This window comes from Pseudophryne corroboree, chromosome 2 (genome assembly GCF_028390025.1).
Source record: "Pseudophryne corroboree isolate aPseCor3 chromosome 2, aPseCor3.hap2, whole genome shotgun sequence".
Taxonomy (NCBI): domain Eukaryota; kingdom Metazoa; phylum Chordata; class Amphibia; order Anura; family Myobatrachidae; genus Pseudophryne; species Pseudophryne corroboree.
The window spans coordinates 572,490,252-572,516,934 of NC_086445.1; the positions used below are offsets into that span (position 1 = coordinate 572,490,252).

At 43.4% G+C, this 26,683-nt stretch overlaps 1 long non-coding RNA gene across 2 annotated transcripts in view; it reads left to right on the forward strand.

Annotated features, from left to right (window-relative positions):
- The window catches only part of LOC135036201 (uncharacterized), a 226,984-nt gene that overhangs the window by 190,641 nt on the left and 9,660 nt on the right, over positions 1-26,683 (forward strand). The window contains exon 4 of one of the 2 annotated variants that reach the window (XR_010231019.1): positions 9,409-9,609. This is a non-coding gene — a long non-coding RNA (uncharacterized LOC135036201). The remainder of the gene's footprint in view (positions 1-9,408; positions 9,610-26,683) is intronic. The other variant, XR_010231013.1, reaches the window with a different exon arrangement.

A 26,683-nucleotide genomic window follows, 5' to 3' on the forward strand; every position in this document is an offset into this window, starting at 1 on the left:
TGATTGAACCCAGACCTGACTGAAGATCCGGAGACGGCCCCCCACCGGCCCAGACTCCCGCAGGGGAGCCCCAGCGTCATGCGGTGGACTTGGTAGAGGCGGGGGAGGACTTTTGGTCCTGGGTGCCTGATCCTGCAGGCGACTTCTTTCCCCTTCCTCTACCCTTGGAAGCGAGGAAGGATGAGCTTTTTCCTCGTTTGTATTTATTAGGTCGAAAGGACTGCATCTGCTGATGGGGTGCCTTTTTCTGTTGTGTGGGAACATAAGAAAGAAAAGCTGACTTACCCGCAGTCGCGGTAGACACCAGGTCAGCCAGGCCGTCACCAAACAAGACACTACCTTTGAAGGGCAGAGCTTCCATATTTTTCTTGGAGTCGGCATCAGCATTCCATTGATGGATCCACAGCGCCCTCCTGGCCGAGACCGCCATGGCATTGGCTCTTGATCCCAAGAGGCCAACATCACTCGCCGCATCCTTTAGGTAATCTGCAGCGTCCTTGATATAACCAAGAGTCAAAAGAATATTATCTTTATCAAGGGTATCCATATCAGAAGCTAAATTATCAGCCCATTTAGCAATAGCACTACTCACCCATACCGACGCCACAGCAGGTCTGAGCAATGCACCCATATTAACGAAAATGGCCTTCAAAGACGTTTCCAGCTTGATATCCGCCGGGTCCTTGAGAGCAGCCGTGTCAGGGGACGGAAGCGCCACCTTCTTGGACAAGCGGGATAGAGCCTTGTCGACATGCGGAGACGACTCCCATTTTTCCCTGTCATCAGAGGGGAAAGGATACGCCATAAAAATTCTCTTGGGAATCTGCCACCTCTTGTCCGGCGACTCCCAAGCTTTCTCACAAAGAGCATTCATTTCATGAGAAGGGGGACACTTCACCTTAGGTTTTTTCCCTTTAAATAGGCAAATCCTTGTTTCCTGAACCGCAGGTTCGTCAGAAATATGTAAAACATCTTTAATAGCCACAATCATGTACTGAATACTCTTAACTACCCTTGGGTGTAAAGTAGACTCATTAAAATCGACATCGGAGTCCGTGTCGGCATCTGTATCTACCATCTGGGTAAATTAACGTTTTTGTGACCCTGAGGGGGTCTGCACCTGAGCCAAAGCATCCTCCATGGATTTTCTCCATGTCTGTGTCTGAGAATCAAATTTATCCAACCTCTTAGACAACAAAGCAACATTAGCATTAAGTGTACTCAACATAGCAACCCAATCAGTAGTTGACTGCGTCGACAGAGCCATTTCCAGCTCCTTTTCTGCGCCCCCAGTAACTTCCTCCGGGGAGGAACACTCAGCCTCAGACATGCCGACACAAAGTACCGACACCCACACACACACTGGCCAATAAAGGGGACAGCCTACAGGGAAGCCTGGAGAGAGAAACACAGAGGAGCCTGGAGGTCCGGGCCAGCATTCTCTGCAGCGGCTGTGGAGAGAAGAAAATTGCGCTGGTGAGCTGTGCAGCTAAGCCCCACCCCTTCCCAGCGCGCTTCAGTCTTGCCTGAATTTGAATTTTTTATACTGGCGGGGGTCTGCTATACGGTGCCCGGGCACCAAATATCACTTTTACCAGTCTCCAAAACTTCAGTAACTGCTGCCCAGGGCGCCCCCCCCCCAGCGCCCTGCTCCCTGCGAGTGCCGTTGGTGATGTGTGTGGGAGCATGGAGCGCAGCGCTACCGCTGCGCTGTACCTCGTTACTGAAGTCTTCTGCCGTCACTGAAGTCTTCGGTTCTTCTAATACTCACCCGGCTTCTTTCTTCTGGCTTCTGTGAGGGGGGTGACGGCGCGGCTCCGGGAACAAGCAGCTAGGCGAACCAGGTGATCGAACCCTCTGGGGCTAATGGTGTCCAGTAGCCTAAGAAGCAAAGCACTTGAACTAAGAAGAAGTAGGTCTGCTTCTCTCCCCTCACTACCACGATGCAGGGAGCCTGTAGCCAGCAGGTCTCCCTGAAAATAAAAAACCTAACAAAAGTTTTTCTAGAGAAACTCAGTAGAGCTCCCCTAGTGTGTGTCCAGTCACTCCTGGGCACAAAGTCTAACTGAGGTATGGATGAGGGGCATAGAGGGAGGAGCCAGTTCACACCCAGTCAAAGTCTTTTTAGTGTGCCCAAGCTCCTGCGGATCCCGTCTATACCCCATGGTCCTTTTGGAGTCCCCAGCATCCTCTAGGACGTAAGGGAAAAGTAAAAAAATATCACCCCTGGGATGGGAGAGAGAGGGGAGTGGAGTGCGGAAAAAAAAAGAGAGAGACAGGTGGATGTTTGGGGGAGGGGGGACAGAAAATGGAAGTTTGGGGAAGACACCTGTCAATACTTTGAGCTGATGCCACTCCCCACATGACACCAATGCTCCCCCAACAGTGGCACCCGCCTACAGAGATCATAGAGAGGGAGAGACAAGGGGAGGACTTGAGACTGGAGTGACAGGGGACAGCATGAGTATGTGGAGAGAAACAGGTGGTGGCAGAACCAGACTGGGACTAAAAATTGGCCCTGGCATTTAAAGCACACAGGCACACCTTGGCGAAGGTTCTAATGATTGTTCAAGTGGCTCCTAGCCTCCTCCAGTATGTGCAGCAGGGAACCAAGACGCGGAGCTACTCACTTAGGCCTCTAAACGTCCTTTGGCTGCCAACTTGGGGAAGATCTAGACTTTTTAATTAGGTGTTATAACAGGTTGGATATGAAATCCCGGCGGACAAGATGCCGGCTGTCATTATCTCGACAGCAGCATTCCATCAGTGGGGCGAGCGCTATGAAGCCCCATGCGGGATCGCTGCTCTTGCCACAGATTCTGTTCCCACTCTATGAGTGTCGTGGACACCCACAAGTGGGAATAGACTGTCGAGATTCCAGCATTGGGATCCTGAATGCCGGGATCCCAACAGACGGTATATTAACCACATCTCGTTTTAACAACTAATGTAGACTCCTGCCGTTTGTATTCCTTACTACCCCAGCTTCTTAGTCTATAATCTTACATACACACTGGTCGTGGAACATCACTGGCAGGAAAATAGCTCAGTGCATACACACTGAGCTATTTTCCCTGTGCCTGAGAAGTTCACCGGGGAACAAACAGCCCGACGGACGGCGCCGGCCAGCGATAATGTGGGAACGCGCATCAGTGCTCACCGCTGATCAATAGCCCATACACACAGGACGAGTTTGAGCTCAAAGTAGCTCAAAATGCCAAAAGTGAGCTACTTTGAGCTCAAAATTGCCCAGTGTGTATGGGCCTTTAGAAAAAATATATAATTATATTTAAATTAAACCAACAAATAAATAAATAAGTAGACATCATTACCTGTATTAAAATACCCAGATAAAATGATGGTAATACTGCTGTTACTACTGATCCCTCTCATATTGCAGATGCTTTTCTGTCTTATTTAGAATCCCTCTACCAGGCATCTCCCGATTTTCCCACTGAGAATATGGAATTTTTACAACAAGCTGGACTACCAACTTTGTCTCAAACCGACAGAGATTCTTTAACCTCCCCATTTACTGAATTGGAAATAACTACAATTATCAAATTGTTGCCCTCTGGTAAGACCCCTGGCCCTAATGGGTTCAGCGTTTCTTATTATAAATTATTGTCACCCCCTTCTCATTTCACTTCTTGTGCGGTTGTATAATTCTATACGCTCAGTACATATGGCCTCCCTGGACTTTACCACGTCTACAGTGATAGTGCTACCTAAGCCTAATAAAGAACCGACCTTAAGGGGGGTACACACGGAGAGATCAGTGCTTAAATTCTAAGCAATCTGACTAGATTGCTGAGCGGGGTGGTCTTCAGTTTGCCGGCTGTTGGGATCCCAGCGCACAGTATACCCGGGCCGGAATCCTGATACCCGGCATACCGACACCTTTTCTCCCTCTTGGGGGTCCACGACTCCCCTGGAGGGAGAAGAGATAGCGTGGCGTGTGTAGCGTGCCACCGTGCCCGCAGTGTGGCGAGCGCAGCGAGCCCACAAGGGGCTCATTTGCGCTCGCCCAGCTGTTGGTATGCCGGCAGTCGGTATGCCGGCGGTCGGGATTCCAGCGCCGGTATGCTGGCTGCCGGGATCCCGGCCGCCGGCATATCATACTACACCCGCTGAGCGGTCTGTGTTAAGATCACTCAGCACACATCTCTCCCGTCACTACTGGCCTTTAGTCTCCTCATATAGACCTATCTTCCTACTCAAGCAAGATCTGAAAATATTTAGCGTCCCGTCTTCAATTGATCTGGCCTGCAATATTACACCCGATGCAAACTGGTTTCCTTAAGAACCGTCATTCGATAATTAATGTTAGAACACTCCTCTCGGTCATGTTAAAAAGTCACCAATTTAGCAATAAAAATACTATTGTCATTAGTTGTGATGCTGACAAGCATTCGACCGAGTATCTTGGTCGCATTTAACTAACTTGTTTCACCTGCAGGGTTTTGGCCCAGAATTTATCCATATATTTCATACTCTATACCATTTACCCTTGGCTTTTCTAACCTTTAATAATTTTAACACACATTACTTTGGCTTGTCTCGGGGCACGATGCAAGGTTGTCCACTTTCCCCATTATTGTTTAATATTGCCCTGGATCCACTTGTTAGACACTGGCACGGTGATCATATGGCACGTTCGGAAATCAAGTTCTCAGCATTTGCCGACGACTTATTGTTATATTTGGCTAATCCAAAAGAGGCAATCCCAGCTTTGCTTCAAATTTTTGATACCTTTAAGAGGTTAGCGGGATTCAAAATTAATTACAGTAAGATGGAAGCCTTGGCTTTCTTTCCGCAAGCTAAATTGGGCTGGGGTAATCAATTTCCCTTTAAGTGGGCATCCTCTTAGGGTATCACATATTTGGGCATTAAAATCCCCCCTCACCCCTCTCAACTGTATCGCTTGAATTTTGATCCTTTGTTCTCTAAAACATTCTCGGAGTTAGCAAAATGGCCCATTTACCATTGTCTTATTACGGTAGATGTCACCTTTATAAAATGATTTGGTTTCCGAGACTCTTGTATATAATACAAATGATACCTGTCATCCCATCTAAGAAGGCTATAGCTAAATTAAACAAGGAATTGACAAAATGTATTTGGGCTGGTAAACGTCATAGAGTGTATCTGTATAAATTGCAGCAAAAGAGGGAATTGGGAAGGGTTAATTTGCCATGTCTTAAAACCTATGCTGTAGCAGCTAACTATAGGATTCCGATTGACTGGATCAATGGCAACAATGTCTTTTCTAATGTCCTTTTAGAACAGGACTTTATACCGGATTGGAATTTACTGTCTTTACTACATACGAACCCCCAATTGTTGCCAGATTTAGTAAAATCTAATCTGTTGTTAAATTCTACATGTATGGCCCGGAGAATGGCTCGTCAGAGTTTGAAAGTGTCTAAATCTCTTTCTCTCTTTGCTCCATTTAGGGGGAATCCAAGTTTTACACCTGGTAAAATGTCCCCGGTTTTTAAGCTATGGCATATTGGTGGGTTGCGTTGTGTAGCTCAATTTCTCCCTCCAAACTCATATACTCCAGTCTCCTACTCAGTACTACAATCAAAATTTCCTTCCCTTCCGATACCGTTGTTTGCATATCTGCAGGCAGTCAGTTATGTACAAGAGGTAACACATAATCTCAGAGATGTAGATAAGCGATGTGTGTTAGACAACATGCTACGTACTAGACTAGGGACTCTATTAATAACTTCTGATGTTTATATGCAGTGTCGTTCACAGCTTGCTGAGGATTCTGGTACGGTGGGTCTGATGAAGTGGCGAATAGATTTTCCTGATCTTACATTGGAACAGATTTTATGTGCATATCTTCACTTGAATAAATACTTAGTTTCAATTTCTTTACACCGAAATGCACCATCAAATTTTACACAGATCCTACCTCACCCCTAAACTCAAGTTCCTTATTGGAGATGACTCTTCTTTTAATTGTTATAAGTGTGGGTCACCTGACGCTGATATTATCCATTGTCTATGGGCCTGTCCATTTGTGCAAGATTTATGGATGTCTCTACAAGATTATGTTAACCATACCTTAAGTATTGCTTTTCAGGTTACAAAACATTGGGCGTTTTGGGGTATTTACCCTCCAGATACTACAGCTGCTTTAACCTATGGTAACCGTAAATTGCTGATAAAATTGGCTGCGGAAACCAAAAAGACCATCCTTTCACAATGGATCTCTTCTGATGCCATATCATTAACCTTGTTGCACCCTAGGATATTATATCTTTTCTGAATGGACGGGACAGAGACATCCACTCAAAAAGAAAGACTGACTGCTACATTTTTTGATACCTGGTTGCCATATGTTAAAAGCTTAACCCCAGTCCTTAGGGACGCCCTGAGAAAAAGTTTTTCTCTGACCTCTTGGTATAATTTGCCCCTTTCTGATTTACCTTTTATGTTTCTTATAATGTTTTTATTTTGTTTGTTGGGACTCTGGTCTGCTCCAATGTATACCTGTGCTCTCTAGTTGCTGTCTGTCATGATACTCTTTGTCCTATACTATGTCTGTATTGTGCTGTTCTGCACTGACTGCGTCAGTGCTTTGTTGCCGTTATTAACCTGTCAATAAAAAATGTGTTTAAAAAAAATAAAAAAATACACAGATAATCCTGCAAGTGATTCAAACCACATGTGTTATAATCAGACATTTACCAGGAGAGTTATCTGTGAAGAGCTATCTGCAATTATGTAGCAAGTACTTGCACTATGCTAATGAAATCTACGAAACTAATCTCACTTTATTAAAAAACACAACAATCCAAGTTAAACCCCTTTTCCACTACCACAATAACAAGGGTTATTGCTGGGTCTACCCGGGTCATGGCTCAGTGTAAAAGGGTCCTTGAAAACTAACCCGGGTCCAGTGACTCGCTAAATCTGACCCTGGTAGCTACCAGGGTCAAACCCAGGTAAGGGTGCAGTGTAAACGGCATGACCCGGGTTATCTGCGGACCTCTGCATACACAGCTGATTGGCTGTGTATGCAGAGGTCTGCCTCAAGGAAGTGTCTACAAGTGGCATGCAGGGCAGACACAGGTTCAATGTAAATGGGGGTGACCCAGGAATAACCTGGGTCCAAGGTGCAGTGTAAACAGGGTCTGACCAGGGTTGGAACCATGGGGGTCATTCCGAGTTGTTCACTCGCTAGCAGATTTTAGCAGCATTGCACACGCTAGGCCGCCGCCCTCTGGGAGTGTATCTTAGCTTAGCAGAATTGTGAACGAAAGATTAGCAGAATTGCGAATAGAAAATTCTTAGCAGTTTCTGAGTAGCTCGAGACTTACTCCTTCACTGCGATCAGCTCAGCCTGTTTCGTTCCTGGTTTGACGTCACAAACACGCCCTACGTTCGGCCAACCACTCCCCCGTTTCTCCAGACACTCCCGCGTTTTATCCTGGCACGCCTGCGTTTTTCTGCACACTCCCAGAAAACGGTCAGTTTCCGCCCAGAAACACCCACTTCCTGTCAATCACACTCCGATCACTTCAACGATGAAAATTCTTCGTTCGGACGTGAGTAAATCTAAGTTTTGTGTTAAAATACTTAGCGCATGCGCACTGCGTACCATGCGCATGCGCATTTTCGCCTTAATCGCTCCGTTGCGAAAATCGGCAACGAGCGAACAACTCGGAATGACCCCCAATGTCCAGAACCCTGGATCGCACCTGGGTGTTTTAAGGAAAAGTGGTATAAGTGATTTGAACACCAAACTTCATATATCTTATTTTGACATTTAACTTGTGAGCTATTATTAACAGAGTTTCCCAAAGTCCGACATTACAATCCAGGTTTTAAGGATGTCCATGTATGAGTCTAGATGGTTTTATTAAATTCTCTGAAGTACTAATAAATACCTGCTTTCACATTGCAAACTCGGGTCTGACCCTGGAATTTGGACACAGGTCCAACCTGGCATCGACCTTACCAGGTGCCAGATGTCGTTCACAGGAAGGGCATATATGCTTTAAATGCTAGGGCTAACTTTTAGTTCCAGTCCAGCCCTGACAAAAAAGTGGAGCTTTAATGCAGGTTTTGCAACCTATGCGATCAGTGTGCCGTATATGTGTACCAGTTCAACATCTACAATAGCATATCACATATAAAAGAGGTTCCCAAACTCTGCCTTTACAATCCAGGTTTTAATGATATCTATGCTTGAACACAGGTGACTTAATTAGTATCTAAATTAATTTGATTTAACCCTCTGGACTCAAGAATGGATATTCTTAAAACTTGCACTGTAATGGCGGAGTTTAGGAAACTGACATATAACATATAACATAATCTCAGCTTTATTAGGTTCCACCAATACACAATTAGCATAATACCAGACATGAAATTAGAAAATAGCAGTACATTTGTTATATAATGCTGTCAGTTTAGTACAGGTGCACTAGACACCCTACAGACTCCTCCCTCACACTTCTATTTAAAAGCAGTTGAAGGTAGGTTTGTAGCACACTACTCTGCAAGGCACAATATACACAAATCCTCATATACCAAGCAACTATACGCCATATGGCACGAGACGCCTGGCACAACTGAGCATACCGTCTTTCTTATACATTTTGCATCTTATTCGCAACGCAGACGCAGAATACCTGGGCTGCGACTTTAAGCACACAGGAATTAGTTTTTAATATGTACATAATGCACACCATAACTTGGTGTGCCCGAGCCAAAGTAAAGAGGTCCCTCCCTCCCTCCTCTCTGCACCCATGCACTAATCCTAAATAATAAACGGCTATGTGTTTTGCATGCCGGCTGCCACAGTTTTGTCAGCGCCAGCGGTTTTGTGTGCCCAACGGAGCAATTCAAGTGTTACTCCGTTCGGGTGCACAAAGCCGCTGGCACTGACATTACTGTTATGTTATTCTGTCATTTTGACGGGCTGGTAACTAGTAAGGAATGAGCATGTAATGCAGCAGATACACCCAATCCCCTGTAGCCACACACTACATTGATCTGCTTTGCTGCAAAGGCTTAAACGGACTGAATTGTAAATTGCTTTATATAGAATTGTAAGACTTCTTATGCAGGAGCAAATAGCTACATGTGTTAAAAAGTTGTTGATTATGGTGCATGAGGTTGTTAGTTCAAGTCCTTGCTAATGCATGTTGAGCAATCTGTGTTTCAAATACAGAGGGATGTAACTGAATGGCAAGGTGCACATAAATGACACTATTAATGGCAGCTAACAAGCATAGTGTATACATGTCATCATAGGAGGTTTGATGTTAAAATCCCTTGCTTGGAGTATTGTTAAATAGCTAATTTAGTAGAAATAATTGTGTTTAAAACTAACATTTTATAACAAATTGTAACAACATCTGTACTACAATGGTTTTCTTTCAGTGTCCCATCCCAGTTTGCAGATGTCTGATGTCTGAGGTTGGACAATTCCTTTAAAAGCATATATTTGGCTCCACACCCTTTCATCGGGATGCGGTCAATTTACCTACAAGCAAAATCCCGACGGTCAAAATCCCAACAACTATTGACCAATGGTATATAAACATGCAGCTTGTAGAAAATCCACTGCAGGGAAAGCTAAAGGTGACAAATCCAAAACTACAAACATTGGGGGTAATTCAAACCTGATCGCACGCTAGAACTGCGCATGCGTATTCACCGCAATGCGCAGGCACGTCGCACGGGTACAAAGCGGATTGTTGTTGTGCAATGGGTTTTACGAAGAATCCACTCGCACAGCCGATCGCAAGGAGATTGACAGGAAGAAGGCGTTTGTGGGTGGCAACTGACCGTTTTCAGGGAGTGGTTGGAAAAACGCAGATATGTCCAAGCGTTTGCAGGGCGGGTGTCTGACGTCAATTTCCGGGACCGGACAGGCTGAAGTGATCGCAAGGGTTGAGTAAGTTCTGGGCAACTCAGAAACTGCACAAATATATTTTGTACCGCTCGGCTGCACATGCAATCGCACACTTGCAAAGCAAAAATACACTCCCCTATGGGCGGCGTCTATCTGCTCGCAGCAGTGCAAAATACCCCTGGCGAGCGATCATGTCTGATTTAAGCCCCTTGATCAATACACAGTGCAGTATGTAATCCTCACATCATGTCATTCCTTAATCAATAGCTGAAAGCAACACAATGTGTCTTTCCTTGAGATACATACAGTGCATCCGTAAAGTATTCACAGCCAGGGTCGGACTGGCCCACAGGGGAACAGGGGAAACCACCGGTGGGCCACACTGCCTGTGCACCCTCCTCTTCCTTTAGGGATCAGGTTCCAGACTCTATCCTAGTGCACTTGAATTATGCATTATACATGTTACATTATACTTCGCAAGAATATGTTTTATTATATATTTACCATGGGGCACAAACATGTACTCTGTAATGATTAGTCAAACCTCTGTGGTTGCTAGCCACGCCCCCACTGGAGCCTGGCCACACCCTTAAGAATGGGCCCCTATAACAGCCTTCCCCTGGTGGGCCCTTCATGCTCCAGTCCGACACTGTTCACAGCGCTTTACTTTTTCCACATTTTGTTATGTTACACCCTTATTCCAAAATGGAATAAATTAATTTTTCCCCTCCAAATTCTACACACAATACCCCATAAAGACAATGTGAAAAAAGTTTTTTTTATTAGATTTTTGCAAATTTATTACAAATAAAAAACTAAGAAATCACATTTCTTTATCAACCCCCTAAAACACCCATTTATCAACCAATATTTGTGCGGGTGTTTTCAGGGGTTAGATCCAAATATTCACCACAATGTATGAAGGAGGGATCGTAGCAGATACTCCTATATCTACTGCAATACCTCCATTCCCGCCAGCAGCCGCATCCCACAGAGGTTTATATGGGGGATGCGATGCTGCCAGATTTACCAATATCCGGTATGCAAAGCATTCCCGATATTGGCCCCTGCAGCTAGCGCCATCCGTACATGACATTAGTCCGTTGTAGTCTATAGCTACAGATCGGGCCTGTAGTTCAGGAACCCTCCGCTGGAAATTGCAGCTGTGCATGGTGGTCAGTGTAACTACATGTGCAAAATGCCCGTCACAACACTCGGCACATTGCAGGAACCCAGGGACGTGCGGTGAGCTAAAAGGCTAAGGAGGCACTAGCTAGCACCAGAGCCAGATTTATACACAAAATATGAGCCAAAGGGTACATCTGGGCATTATACACAGGTGCAGCAGTATAAACTCTTGGAAATTTGGTGAGTTTTGATCAGAGATGTGTGGAAAGGATACACAGGCGAGGCACTGACTCACCTGCCATAGACTTTTTACTCCAGAGTTTTGGCTATAAAAATGATTAGAATAATGCAAAGACGATATTTCAAACATATTCTTTGTATTTTTCATATACTTTATACAGTCATAACTCTGGTACAAACAGTATGACAGGAAAGGCTCTGCCTCACCTGCCTCACCCCACCGCACGTCACTGCAGGAACCCCTGTCCCTGCCTGTGCCTGGTGATACATTTATTCAATGTGACTGCATTCTGCAATGCGATCTTGGGCTGTTACATAGTGCCCAGATCACATTGCAAATGTAATCAATGAAATATGAGCACCTTGCAGAAAGCAGCAACCTGTACTGTACAGCACATAGCTCTGTGTCCTGCTGTTGGGAAGGAGTGAAGGTGAATGTATATAACCACTTAGTTTTGCTATTGTTATTGGGAAGAAATAGCCACTGGGCAGGATGCATTCAGCTGTATTTTGCCTTCAAACCTCTAAAAATGCAGTTTTCAGAGGGTTGGCTGCTTAATGCATATGCCTCAAGCTCCTGTCAAAGTCAGAAAAATATCCCTATACACGCTGCCATATTTGCACCTCATGCTGGTCCGTGCTGCGCATGCGTGCGCTTTCCCGTGATAGCGCATACCCGCTGATGCGTGCACCCGCTCGCATCGGTATGCATATTTACGGTAAAGAGTATGTAGTCGTAGCGTGCGACCCAATCGTTACATATTTTCACAATTAATGTAGTTTGTAGATCATGGTCCCTTTGATAGTTTCTGAAAGTTTAGTTAATATAGAATGTCCCTGAGCAGAGGAATCCCTCTTTGTATTGTGGGAAGGGTCTAACAAGAGTCATGCAGCAGTGTTTGGTACCCATCGGAAGAGTATTTAATTAGCAATATTCCGGTGTTGGTTTGGAGCGTATTAATCGCTCGTGCGAATAGTTATGGACATAAGAAGTTTATGTCCATTTCTACTATTTACTCATACTCAGGTATGCGGCGGGAAACCTAGTTCCCCACCCACCTGAGCTGTTTGAAATCGTCACAGCCCACCTGTATGAATCAACCTATGACCTTTTGTTATGATGCAGGGCCGAATTCCGACGTCCAATGGACAATGGGATTGTAGGGACTGTAGGATTGCATTGTGTGTGGGGCATAAATAGGCAGGCCGACCACATCCAGCTCTCACTCTTCAACGGTTCTCATTGCTGAAAATCGGGTGCTGGATGTCCAGGCGCATGCGATCGTTTACCCTTGTGCGTAAGTTTTCTCTCCGTAATCATTGTCTTACTGTGAGCCAATTTCTCTCATCTCTCTCCATTTCTCTCTCTCTCTCTCTCCTTTCTCTTTTCTCTCACATCTCCCCTAGACTAGTATTGAATTGTATTTGATAGTATTGTATTTTGGTTAGGAAGTCTCTGTTATATTGTAGTGTATCATTTGTACTGTTATCCCCTTTTACAAGTATATTAGATATAATACAGTTAATAGGCTTTGGACCCTAAACCAGTATCTGTGTATTTCCTATAGTGTTAAGTGTTCACTTGAGCGTCGGTGACGCTCAAGCAGCTTTGTAGTTAGTCAGGTTACACAAGGTTGCACTTACACCCTGTACTCACATTAAGGTATTCTGTGCATTTCATTGGTATAAGGTTTAGACATAAAGGTATAGCGTTGTGAGCGTCTGCGCCGCTGGTGATCTCCTCGTGGTCTCGAGCGTCCGCTACGCCACAGCGAATCATTACTCTAATCATAGCCAATAACGTGTTGTCCTGTGATCACTGGGCCGTGGGCGAACGTGACGCTTGAGCGTCTCGCCTACGGCTGAGCGATCGTTACGCAAATAGCGTACCCTTACGGTACTTCTTAAGTAAGCAGCGTACAGTGTTCTTAGACTTCATAAAGGGTTGTTTATACGACAAAGGAATTTAGCATTGTCAATTGGGGACTCGTCCTATCCTTCTCATATCTGCACTAGGTAGATCAGCAGACATTATCCCCCCAGCAAAGGGTGGGAGGTTGTCTCGCAGTGCTGACGGGATAAGCGTCTGCTTCGCTTAGATAAAGAGTGCTGAAGGAATCCGGGAACCGGAAGTAAGAACAAAACGCTTGTGTCTTTTAAAACTGTTTATTTCTCTTCTGTCTTGCGTATACACGCACGCATACATATATATCTGCATTTCTTTTTTCAAATTTCGTATATCACTATTCCTGTTTGCCAATTTTTATAGTTGATAGAAAGTGCTAAAAGAGATTTGCTGTTATTTCATAGTAGAGGTAATAGTTAAAGTATAGACCAACACACGGCTTGTCTGGGAGATAAGGCAGTCAGTGTGGTGTGCGGTAGATGATCAGGGATCATCTACATTGATAAAAATAGAAATTGTGTTACGGTGGATCTTTGTTTTGCGTACACGTGTCCCTAACAAAAGACTTGCGTACGCAATCCAAAGGCAGACGCACGCAGCGTACGTTACGCAACGTAGCGTCCGGTTACGCCCACGTAGCTCAAGTCACGAAAAGTTGAATTAGCGCAAAGGCGATAAGTAACGCACAGCGGTAAATAACGCAAATCTATTTTTGGAAAAATCTGAAATTTAGTTTAACAGATCCTGCTCCAAATTGGTAACACTGCTGGGCTGAAGAAAAATTTCTGCGCAGAAATAGATATAGAAACAAAGTGTACATGTGTTGAGTGAGTGTGTTTTTATCACATAAGTTTATATAACTTAGAGGTTGAACCAAAAGGAAAGTCGGGTACTCGTCAAAGGACATACGTGTAAGTGACATATACGGTGGCTAGGGAGGCATCCCTGGTTAAATAATATTTGAGCATTAGAGTATAGCGGACCATAAGGTAAATAGACAAAGAGGTCCGCTATAAAGGTACAAGAGGCACAACGCCTGGGGTGTTGGTGCAGAACCCATATAGGCCATACAAGCTCTTGCTGAAGGAATCGCGGCCGGAAACATCGATTCCATTGATCTTTCAGTACATGACAAGTAGTGTTTATGTACTGAACGATTGGACCGCACGTAATTGTGTGCAGTAGTTAGTAATCTGACCTAATACCATTAGAGTAAAGTGGTCACAAACGCTATTTGTACATTCTGACGTGATTTGTGTAATTTTTTATTTTTAAAGGGAAGTTCGCTGGTCACTCAGGAACTATCTAACAACCCCACCTTTACTGGAAAGAGTAAGTGTCCTGCGGGTAACCCTCATATGTTCCAGTAAACACAGGTTCACAGGGGCCCTGAGTTGGGTACAGCAGCTCTGGTTACAGTGATTGCAGTACTGGCCAACGTGGGCGAGAAGTGAGTGGGGTACTTGGTAAACAACCACCGCCAGCCTGCCCAGGACATCTTGGTTTGTTTGTAAGGGTTCGCTGAAAACCTTGATATAAAGATCAAAGGAGTAGTAAGCAACACCTGCAGATTATGGGGGCCAGTTGTTCAGGTAGGGGGCGATCAACCTCGGTTCGGGTTGATTTAGGGAACCGGCCAGTCGGGTCGGCACGATATGTGATGTGTGAGAAATATGGAAATCACGCTGAAGTTTTATGTGATGAATGGGAGAGAATGACTGTACATGATGGGGAGAAGTTCCCAAATATAGGCAGCTTTAGCCCAAAAGTGTTACAAAATTTAAGGAGGAGGATATGTCTCATTGAACCAACAAAGAGACGAAGTAAACATTATGATTATTTGCAGTTATGGCAACAGGAAGGTGAATTACAAAGAGGTTCAATTGACTTTTCTGACTCTTATCTTGAGGGGAGAGATATGGCAGCAGGGAGGATTGTGGTTGCGGAGAAAAGCACGAGGTGGAACAATAAAAACGCTCTTAGCAACTGTAATATAGATTATAAGAATAAGTGTAATAAATGTAACAATGATTATTGTAATACTGTTGAATGTACAACTATTAACCTATGCAAGTTGCACCCCATGTCAAACTTCCCTCAGGAATACAAACAAGAAAGTGAGCCCAGAACGATGTCAGCACCTCTTCCAGCAACCATCACAAAAGCCATCCAGGTGGACGCGACCAAATTGGTAAAGGCAATAATCAAACCCCCTAACGAAGGGTCAGGTGAGGTCGTGTCCACAGGTACGTACAATGTTTCATATCACGCACAAACAGATGTACCCCAAAATGTAAGACCAACACAAGATGATGTAACTGAGTTCGATCTGGCCAGGGTGATCTCAGTCCCCAATGGGAAGACTGACGATCAGGGAATCATTCCCGTCAAGGACAGTGCAATGCACTGTCTCTGGTCCCGGACCGAATTGAGATCAATTATGTCTGAATTTCCTGATCCTAGGAAAAATCTAGCCAAATGTCAAAGGTTTATTAAAGAACTAGGAAACGCCACAGGACCCACCAACCAAGAGTGGCGGACAGTGCTGAGGGCATGTTTGCCCTCCAGTGTTGACCCTGCAAAATTCATTGCTGATTGTAAATTAGACACGGAGGTACCTTGTATGGAGGAACACAATCAGGAATGTATTAGGCAGATTAACCGACAGTTAGGAATATATTTCCCAGCCGCTGTCAAGTGGAATGACATTTTCTCCATAAGGCAGAACGAAAGGGAAAATGTTTCTAATTATTTCAATCGAGCACTGCAAATAATGGCTAGAAACACTGGGATCGCAGACATCAAGACAAATGCACAACATAAAGGAATAGCGGTTAAGGTATTAATGAATGGTTTAAAGGATGAATTAAAAACAAAGGTACAGACCACCAACCCAAACTGGAGAGATATCTCGGTGACCGCACTAAGAGAGGCCGTCATTAATCATGATCAGAATATCACCAGATACAGAGAGTCACTAAGAGATAAGTTAATGGCAGCAAATATACAGGCCCTAACCACAAGACCACCCCAACAAAAGCCCCACACCCCTGCGAGAAATCCAGATATGGAAGTCTGTTACAATTGTCATAAAAAGGGACACTTTGCAAGAGATTGTAGATCAAGAGAAAGACAACACCATAATCATGAAATCCAAGGAATAAGGGAAGAACAGGGGAAACGGTTGATGATGATGAGCATCCGAGCGTTTGAGGAGGCATCAAATCAGCCAAGACCCCAGTTCACTGACACTCGGAGAAAGCCAAGGATCTGTTACCATTGTAGAAGAGAAGGGCATTATGCCAACAACTGTAATAACCCACATAAAGTTAGACCCCCTAGACCAAGAAATGAGCAAAATTACAACACACACCATTATAATCAGGGATCATATAGGAAGAATTTTGGGCCACACCCATAATATATAGTCAGGAAAGGTGATCATTAGGACTGATGGTAAGCCTGAGGTAACGGTTAATAAATTGGGAGGTCATTCACTGAAAGACACAGGAATGACCAGGTGAAACGTTGTAAATGTATCAGTGAAATGTTTTTTTTTTTTTTCTCTCTCTCTCTCTATCCCCATCTCTGACGAGTATTGGTAAGAATTCACACCTTGCATACCCACTTGGTCCTTGCAGAAGTCTACCAAACCCCAGCATGACCTCCGCCACAATGTATTTCTGGCCAGATACAGACAGTGGAGTAATGCAGGTGCTGGTGGGGAGGGACTGCTCAAGGAGACCATTAGACACATAGATATGACAGCCTAATAAGTCTGACAATGTTTTTCTAATGCTAACAATGTTTTCTTAATGTTGACAATGTTTAAAAAAAATGTTTTGTTTCTCTTTTCTTATTGATGGTTATTGTCGAGTTATGTAATGCATATATGCACATGAATTGTTCTCTATCTCTTTTGGTTTTTTTTGTGTTTTCTCTCTCTTCTCACTCATGTTTCCATGGTTTAAAGATGCTATGTCACCCCTCAGTTGGACCAATGGTAATGCCAGATTTTTGCTCCTTACAGAAAGATCGTCGGTTGGGAAGGAATATTGCATCACCAGAATGTTCGTTTGGAAGACTGAGAGACAGCACCTTTGAGAGGACAGCAGAACAAGAAGAACAACAAGACGAGAGAACTTATTATCGTAACAAGTTCTCTCCCCCTCAAACTGTTTTCTTATACCCCCTTTACAAATTTCTTCTTTTCTCCTCCTGTAAGATGGACTTGCCCCAAGAGACTGTGATATGGATTTTCCCGTTAACCATGATGTTGACCAGAGCAGTCTGTTTCGGTGAGAGTACCAGTGAGGTCGAGAAAGGATCCAGAAAGGTCCTGATGACTGAGACGGAGGTGTAAATTTCCAATAGCAACCCAATCACCAAGCAAAGGCGAGTACCGGGCACGATCTAACAACCATGTTATCTGTAAACATTTTCTTTGAAGGATTGTTAGTTCAAAAAGAAAAACTGTATCTGTAGGCTCTGTGACAATGGTTGAAGATGGATGCATAAAGAAATGCCAATCCAGTCTTAATATCCATATGGACCAGCATCCATTGAGTGACCATCACTCCCTAGTGGGTAACGTGTTAAATAAAACAGATTGTTGGGTATGCTCTCAAGTACCTCAGGGTCATAGCAAATCAGGGCTAGTACCATTTCCTTTAACGTTAGGGGAGGTACTTGAGCTAAGTGGTGGGAGACCGGTGGACCGGAGGTTTAACATCTCCAGCCCTCCTAGTTTGAAGCTCCACCAATACCATGTGGATAGGTCCCTCTTATGTTTCAACATCTCCAATCCCCGAAAGCCGGGAAATTGGGAAGTGTCATGGAGCAACTTAACCATGACCTTCTCGCATAGAGCAGATAGAATGCCTACAGATACAGAGCTTGTACGCCACATAGCCAGTAGAGGAAAATCTTTCCGGTATCGATATACCTTAGGAAATAGGATTACTAGAGTTGGAGAGGTATCACCAGGATACTGTGCACATATCGTACAAACTGATACGTGCATTAAGCAGATGGAAGAATTAGGGTCAGGAGATTTCACCTGGAAGGTTTGTAACATGGTAATGTCCTTCTCCGTCCCATATGTTCTCCCCGATGATGCATATTTCATATGCGGGAGAAAGGCGTACAAGTGGCTTGCCCCAAACTCTGAAGGATTGTGTTATATTGGAAAAGTATTGCCTGAAGTGATGACTGTTACACATGACAAAATGAAGGACATACACCGTGGTGCCCAAGCTCCTTATACTCACACTCATTACGAGCACCGAGTTAAAAGACAACTGTCAGAAAGGTTAGAGCATCCGGCCTCTGATCTTATCCATGAATCCACCGGGATTCAGGTTCTGGTAGCGTTAGATTTCACTCGCACCGCTCGAGGAGTGATGAACTATAAATACATTTCCGCACTCGCCAATTTGTTAGATAATATCACTGAAATGTATGATGACACGTTTAGATACACTGGAAGAGAACTTCAAGCTTATAAAACAGAACTAGTTCAGCATAGGATGGTTCTTAATTATCTTACAGCAGTAACAGGCGGATATTGTGTTACATTGGCAACACAGTACGGCATAAAGTGTTGCATGTATATCACAAATAGCACCGAGGATCCGGTAGAGGTCATAGACCAAAAGATGGACGATATTCTCCAATTGAAGTGGGAATTTCGTCGAAAACACAATCTCACCCTTGCTGCTGTAGGTAATGAGCTGACTGGTTGGGTGTCATGGTTGAACCCGCGAAATTGGTTCTCCGGTTTGGGAGACTGGGCTCAAGGAGTCATAATGGATGTCGGAAAGTTTCTACTATGTATCTTGGGTGTCGTTATATCGATTGGATTGATATTTAGATGCGGGCAGGCTTTAATGAGGTGCAAACAAAGTACAAAAGTGATGAGCTTGAGGAGTGAGGAAACTGTAATTAACCTGGATTTGATTTATGACCCAATGATAGAAACCAGAATGTGATGAAAATGCGATTATACGGTCCGTTTCTTTCACCTGTTTTTCTGCTTTTCTCCAAGATACAAAGACCCCCTTGGACGAGGAAGTTGACGAGACGCTATACAGACAACAGACAAGCACCAAGATGAAGTTTTGACAACCTATGATATGGACACTTGATGAACTTTGCCATGGATCCCCAGTTTCCCTAGTATTTTTAAACTCACGCTAGCCCAACATTTTTTGTAAATCTGATGGCACTGACAAAGCTATTTGCTCATGCCCAAGGAGCAATACAGCGCAAAGAAGACGACTCTCAACAGATACCGAACACAACTTCAACGACAGATGTACATTTCCCTGACATAGAATATCATTGCATTTTCCATAAGTGTTCTTTATCTTCATCTCTACAACCCTCAGGTAATAACACACATAGTATAGGGAATACAGGCACAGATATCAGCAATCACATATCCCCCCATTCATGTATCATCAACTAAAATGTGCTCCCCATTTTGTTCAAAATCCGAAAAGAGCTCGGTAAAGTTTGACAGCCCATCCACAGACCTGTACCACAGGATAAGAAGGAATTCAAATGTATACTTCGCAATACCTCGAAGCTTGATTTACAACACGTACGGCACGATGATACATGACCCTCCAAACATGGACTCATACACACATGCTTCTGCTATCACACTAGGTCATACCCTCTTCACACCTACTCCTCTCTCCTCCCTCACCCAACCATGGAAATGAATTAACCCCTGACATATATTTTTCTCCTTTTGAAATGTTTTAGAAGGTGGCAGTTATTATTGACTGCCAAAGGGTGGACTGTCAAAGTCAGAAAAATATCCCTATACACGCTGCCATATTTGCACCTCATGCTGGTCCGTGCTGCGCATGCGTGCGCTTTCCCGTGATAGCGCATACCCGCTGATGCGTGCACCCGCTCGCATCGGTATGCATATTTACGGTAAAGAGTATGTAGTCGTAGCGTGCGACCCAATCGTTACATATTTTCACAATTAATGTAGTTTGTAGATCATGGTCCCTTTGATAGTTTCTGAAAGTTTAGTTAATATAGAATGTCCCTGAGCAGAGGAATCCCTCTTTGTATTGTGGGAAGGGTCTAACAAGAGTCATGCAGCAGTGTTTGGTACCCATCGGAAGAGTATTTAATTAGCAATATTCCGGTGTTGGTTTGGAGCGTATTAATCGCTCGTGCGAATAGTTATGGACATAAGAAGTTTATGTCCATTTCTACTATTTACTCATACTCAGGTATGCGGCGGGAAACCTAGTTCCCCACCCACCTGAGCTGTTTGAAATCGTCACAGCCCACCTGTATGAATCAACCTATGACCTTTTGTTATGATGCAGGGCCGAATTCCGACGTCCAATGGACAATGGGATTGTAGGGACTGTAGGATTGCATTGTGTGTGGGGCATAAATAGGCAGGCCGACCACATCCAGCTCTCACTCTTCAACGGTTCTCATTGCTGAAAATCGGGTGCTGGATGTCCAGGCGCATGCGATCGTTTACCCTTGTGCGTAAGTTTTCTCTCCGTAATCATTGTCTTACTGTGAGCCAATTTCTCTCATCTCTCTCCATTTCTCTCTCTCTCTCTCTCTCTCCTTTCTCTTTTCTCTCACATCTCCCCTAGACTAGTATTGAATTGTATTAGATAGTATTGTATTTTGGTTAGGAAGTCTCTGTTATATTGTAGTGTATCATTTGTACTGTTATCCCCTTTTACAAGTATATTAGATATAATACAGTTAATAGGCTTTGGACCCTAAACCAGTATCTGTGTATTTCCTATAGTGTTAAGTGTTCACTTGAGCGTCGGTGACGCTCAAGCAGCTTTGTAGTTAGTCAGGTTACACAAGGTTGCACTTACACCCTGTACTCACATTAAGGTATTCTGTGCATTTCATTGGTATAAGGTTTAGACATAAAGGTATAGCGTTGTGAGCGTCTGCGCCGCTGGTGATCTCCTCGTGGTCTCGAGCGTCCGCTACGCCATAGCGAATCATTACTCTAATCATAGCCAATAACGTGTTGTCCTGTGATCACTGGGCCGTGAGCGAACGTGACGCTTGAGCGTCTCGCCTACGGCTGAGCGATCGTTACGCAAATAGCGTACCCTTACGGTACTTCTTAAGTAAGCAGCGTACAGTGTTCTTAGACTTCATAAAGGGTTGTTTATACGACAAAGGAATTTAGCATTGTCACTCCAGAATGTGTCGCTTGGATGTGGTGGCATTACTAAATAGAAGCCTATAGGGGGGTACACACGGAGAGATCAGTGCTTAAATTCTAAGCAATCTGACTAGATTGCTTAGAAGTTAAGTACTGATCTCTCCGTATGTATCCCCCACAGCGATAGCGATGCACGGCCCCACGCGGCGTTATCGCCGGTGCTAGATTGGCCTGCATGCAGGCTCAATCTAGTACATCACTCATTTCACCCGCTGGGTGAAATGAGCGGCCCCCCATCCGTCCCCCTCACTCAGCACACATCGCGCTGTGCTGAGCGGGTGGAGAGATGTGTGCTGAGCAGTCTGTGTTAAGATCGCTCAGCACACATCTCTCCCGTCAATACTGGCCTTATGGGCTTCTACACTATGGACAAAAGTGATTGGACACTGACAGCAAAAATATCAATAAGATTTTATTGACGTCAGTACTTTGTAGGTCCACGACATGCAGTGATTACTGCAGACACCTGTCTAGGCAAACTGTCCACAAGTTCCTGGACAACAGCAGGTGGTATGTTTTTCCATTCCACCTTAATTACAGTGACCAATTGCGATACTGAAGAAGGTCGAGTCTGTCTAGAATGCACCCGTCACTCTAATTCATCCTAGAGATTCTCAATGGGGTTAAGATCTGCATCCTGAGCTGGCCAGTCCATCTGGGTTACTGATTTCACTGTATACCAGACCAGCGTCACCTGGAAGCATTACAGTGTGCAGCCTACGATGATCCACTTTTCAAACTTGGGGTCTAATTCAGTCCTGATCACTGGGCAGTGATTTTTGCAGCCCTGCGATCAGATAGTCGCCACCTACAGGGGGAGGGTATTTGAGCTGTGCAAGTGTGCGATCACATGTGTAGCAGAGCTGCACAAACTGATTTTGTGCAGTCTCTGCGCAGCCCAGGACTTACTCAGCCTCTGCGATCACTTCAGCCTGTCCAGGACCGGAATTGACGTCAGACACCCTCCCTTCCAACGCTTGGACACGCCTGCATTTTCCAGACACTCCCTGAAAACGGTCAGTTGCCACCCACAAACACCTTCTTCCTGTCAGTCACCTTGCGATCACCTGTGCAATTGCTTTTTTCACACCATCTCGCCGCTATGCACCAATCCCCGTTGTTGCGGTCCGTCGCGCCTGCGCATTGTTGTGCATATGCATGCGCGGTTCGGACCTGATCGCAGGCTGTGAGAAAACGCAGCCAGCCTAATGATCAGGTCTGAATTACCCCCTTGGTTAGCTCCTTCCGGCAAGCCATTTCATTAGCAAATTATCTAATCAGTGGTCCTGTACCCATTTTATACCTTTACGAACATGTGTCTGCTGCAGGAACACACCATTTTACTTTTGCTTGGGGTGATGGGTGTCTAATCACATTTGTTTACAGTGTATGTGCATTGAGAAGGCTCCAATCAGATCCCTCCCAGCATCACCTTGTGGCACGTGAGTCACACGACGCATGCACAGAAGGACTCCCAGATCCTAAAGCTAGAAGTCCTTAAAGCAAAGAATAACTGTCCTTTGCTATAATCTTCATGTATACGGTGTTACTAAATGCTAATATGCATATAATGAGTGGTGGAATGCATCACATTCACAATGCCATGCATCATGCGTCCTGTACACTGGGGGGTCATTCCGAGTTGTTCGCTCGTTGCCAATTTTCGCAACGGAGCGATTAAGGCTAAAATGCGCATGCGCATGGTACGCAGTGCGCATGCGCTAAGTATTTTAACACAAAACTTAGTAGATTTACTCACGTCCGAACAAAGAATTTTCATTGTTGAAGTGATCGGAGTGTGATTGACAGGAAGTGGGTGTTTCTGGGCGGAAACTGGCCGTTTTCTGGGAGTGTGCGGAAAAACGCAGGCGTGTCAGGGAAAAACGCAGGAGTGTCTGGCCGAACATAGGGCGTGTTTGTGACGTCAAACCAGGAACGAAACGGCCTGAGCTGATCGCAATCTGTGAGTAGGTCTGAAGCTACTCAGAAACTGCTAAGAATTTTCTATTCGCAATTCTGCTAATCTTTCGTTCGCTATTCTGCTAAGCTATGATTCACTCCCAGAGGGCGGCGGCCTAGCGTGTGCAATGCTGCTAAAATCTGCTAGCGAGCGAACAACTCGGAATGACCACCACTGTCTCATTTTCTGTGTAGGGTAGCAGTAATTTACTTCAGGTGCTACTGCTGCCACGGTTGTGTCTATGTTACCTTCGTGCTAAGGACCTGGACGTGACAAAACGAGAGGGCAGGAGAGAACTTCCACCCTTACAGCTCCTAAATGTTTTCTTTGTTCTCCGTTCATTTGGGGGAATTTTATTTTTCTATGCAGCATTGGACCCACGCGGGCTCGCTTCGCTCGCTATTGCTTTATGGAATCATATTTATGAATATTAATATTTAATATAACATATATGGTTATTAATATATGGATATATTTCAATTAATATGCATTTATCATATATATCTGCAAATATATTATGTCAGGCTTACAAACTAATTGGCTGATACATATATGCAGTCCTTATACATATGACTTATGAAGTTATTAAGTTAAGATTCCTTAAAGAGAGTTCAAGCTTGAATATTACCGCTCTTTTTATATGATTCTTTATTTACAGGCAGATCAAATCGTACAGAATAAGATATACACAGTAGTGATATATATACTAATTATAATTATATATGCTTCCTTCGTTACATAACATAAAACAACATGACATAAGTTTCACAAACAGTTTCAATTGCTAACATAAAATGTATACTTGCAAGTTAAAGATTGCCATCCCAAGAATCATTCCTTCTGCATGTTCTCCATGACTTCTCCTCCTGACTGACTTCCTTCCTTCTCCTTCTTCTTCTCCCTCTCCCTCTTCCTTCTAACTCCTAACTACAAGTCTGGTCCTTTTATCTCATATTTTACCAATTCAAACTATCATATTCTCATAGTTTCCAATGGAATAGGTAATTATAGGTTTGTCAGATTCCAAGGTGTAATAAAACAAACATTGAACTGGGCTGTCGTGTCCTGTTCACGGAGGCATGGTGTCATAAAAGTGTGGTGTCCACACTGCCTTAAGCAAGTATAGTATTGTAAAATCTGGAATGTCTTTTCATCCAAAGTTCTGTTGTATTGACAAGTTTTCCTGGGGTCGGTTACACAATGTTTTATCAATGGATGTGATCTCTTTTCATAGTAGTTAATTTATACTCCCTAGCTTTTAACCTTCACTGGACAATAGACAAACCAGTAGATTCTGATCTACTGTAAGCACACCTGTGAATTCCAATGACCAACAGAGCTCTGTCACATACCTATTATCATTTATGGCCTAATACCTTTTCTCTACAATGACTCTTGATCTTACTGTAACCTCTCTGGCCTTATTTATGACTAGAGCAGAATAAACCTGTTCCCTACACTATTTTTTACCATCTTGCTGTAAAACACAAATATACAGTATATCTATATAAACACATACACAAACCTAATCTCTTAAATCAGCTAAACATTACCTCATACATTCAAACTTATTTCATATCTATTCCTTACTATATATATCCAGTATACTGTCCACTATGGTAACATCGCCTATTTATAATGAATTATATTTTGATTCAGACAATATCCATTGCCCTAATATTATACTAAGTGCAGACAATTACCTATAAGGCAACAGTCGCCCCCTTGTGGCCATGAGAAATTCTTTTGATTGGCCACACATTAAACTAGCGTAATTGCTTCCAAATACATTTCAAAATATTCCTTCAAACATAACTTTCGTTGTAACCATAATATATACCATAAGTGTAATAATAATAACCATTATGATTTTAAAAATCTCTAAAAATTCTTAGCTTACCTAACCTTATTCTACTTTTTAACTAAAGCAGACAAAACTGAGGTTTTTATTCAGTATTCATGAGGAAAACTAATTTCTACAGACATTTGGAATACCATAGCCCAATTGTAGACCTTTTTTCTGTATCTGGATCAGTACGTTTGGACATTTTTGCTGTTCTTGTATGTAGCAATTTACTGGGATAAGACTGTCATCTGCGTGGTTTGCTTGCAATTGGAGATGCCTTGCGTTTGCATTATGGCCTTGCGTTTGCAACATTTGCACCATTACTAGAAGTAGAATTCTTCGTAGCAGCTGCTCCTTTGCTTGCCATTTCGCTGTTTGAGGCAGAGGGCTGTGTACGTCGAGTGCTGTGTCTTGAACATTCAGTACTTGTGACGACCCTCAGTAATAGTAATAGTCTTTATACAGTCTTTAGCAGTTCTGTTTCCTTTGCGTTTATCCAATGCCGCAGTTGTGACCAGTGTCCATATTGCTTTTGCACAAACAGGTTGTGATTTTGAATAGAACAGGCATATATGAAACAGTCTTTTTTTTTTTTTTCTTTCTTTCTTTCTTTCCTTGCTTGTTAATAGTAGGTCTTAATTGTCTTCGGGCAATAGTACCACAAATGGCTGTGAGTAGTACACCTACTCTGTTCTGTATTTCCTCACTGAATAAATTACCATGCAGTCTTAAATCTCCTTATTCTACCTTGTACCTATTTATACATCTCAATCTTACATAAACTTATACCAGTTTAACCCATATAAAGGCGTTTTCTATCCTACCTATATTTTGACTAATAATTATTTAAAATGCTTTTGATGTGTATATAGTAACATCCTATCAATACAATAAATGAATATAATTTTGCTTCAAACAGATATTAAATATCATTTAGGAATGGCTTTAAATATATCTAATTCCATCCAATATTATTTTATATGCAGCCATGTGCATATACAGTGACCCTGTTATGCTACAAATAATTATCTTAGACTTGTGACAGTCTTTATTAAGAGAATTATTCATCCCACTTAATAATCTCGGCCCAATTTGTTATAACGTGGTATACCATCCTGTATTAGATATTTAATTACTTTTGAAGCTTTTACGAAGGAAGCATAGGTAGTATCTATTGTGTAATATATAAAAAAAACATAAAATATTTACAAGGTATATATGCAATGATATAAAATATATCTCAGACAAATGTTTACATATATGTGATTAAGGTATATGAAGGGATGAGACAGTTCTGTATAATCACAGTGATGAGATGTGCTGTACACTGTTGTGGGAGTGTACATGTAGTTTGAAAGACAAGTAATGATTACTTGTGATGAAAGGGTTAATGAAAACCTTCCCCTTTCTTGTGAAACTGGAAAACTCCTTGAGGATTTGTCCATATATCAGTCTTTAGGGATGCTATGTAGATTTTGCTG